Genomic DNA, 905 nt, shown 5'->3' with positions numbered 1-905 from the left:
GACGTATTTTCTAATATATTGCAGGTAATCAAGATTAGATCTTGAAGGACGAAGAGCTCAAGAATCCGATGGCTCGGATATTTTGTTTAAATATTAAAATATGATGTTTTTGGTTAAACTTATAAACAAGTTAATCTAAACGAGACTTTTTATCTCGTCTTTTGTAATGTAAATATTTTTAAATCCACATGTTTATTATAGTCTTCTGCATTAACCCGCAACTCTGATTTATTACAAATGTGGTACCAACTATGGATCATACTCCTAGGCCTAAGATAGGGGTGTGACAGCATTGAAGCCCACGACTCAAACCGTGATGAGGGAATTTTCTCAATAAGCCCTTAAACCTCTCCCATGCGGCATGAAGTGACTCATCATCATCGACACGAAAACCAGTGATGTTTGCTCGGAATTTAGCAGTTTTATCGGGTGGGAAATATTGAAGAAGAAACTGCTCAACTAATTGATTCCAAGTGGTGATGGAACCGGAAGGGAGTGCCTCTAACCACTCCAAAGCAGACCCGCGAAGTGAGAATGGAAAAAGTCTAAGTCTCACGGCATCATCAGAACAATTATTAATTTTGAATGTCGCACATAATCGAAGGAAATGTGAAACGTGAGCATGAGGGTCCTCGTTCTGGAGACCATGAAAAGAAACAAAATTTTCAACCATATGAATGATGCTCGACTTGATCTCGAAACTCACTACAATCTCGGGCAGCGTGACGCTACTACCATAACCTTCAAGTGATGGTGTGGCAAAGTCGTCCATGTGACCTTGATCGTTCGGGTCCGCCATCTCTTCTTCTTCTACCTCGGGGGTGTCGGTATCCTCCACTTCTTCGTTTTCAATGACCTCGGCGACCTCGCGTGCTCTCCTCCTTAAACCTTCTCGAAAATGTCGC

At 41.7% G+C, this 905-nt stretch overlaps 1 non-coding gene across 1 annotated transcript; it reads left to right on the top strand.

The window, feature by feature from the left end:
• Positions 1-308: 308 nt before the first annotated feature.
• Positions 309-415, top strand: LOC143636086 (small nucleolar RNA R71). The gene has a single exon (XR_013154184.1). It is a non-coding gene; the product is annotated as a small nucleolar RNA R71 (small nucleolar RNA).
• The last annotated feature ends 490 nt before the right edge of the window (positions 416-905 follow it).

Source organism: Bidens hawaiensis, unplaced genomic scaffold (assembly GCF_021521415.1).
Source record: "Bidens hawaiensis isolate Kalapana, Puna unplaced genomic scaffold, B.hawaiensis_p1.1 tig00007761_1, whole genome shotgun sequence".
Taxonomy (NCBI): domain Eukaryota; kingdom Viridiplantae; phylum Streptophyta; class Magnoliopsida; order Asterales; family Asteraceae; genus Bidens; species Bidens hawaiensis.
This window is presented reverse-complemented; position numbering and strand designations above follow the sequence as displayed.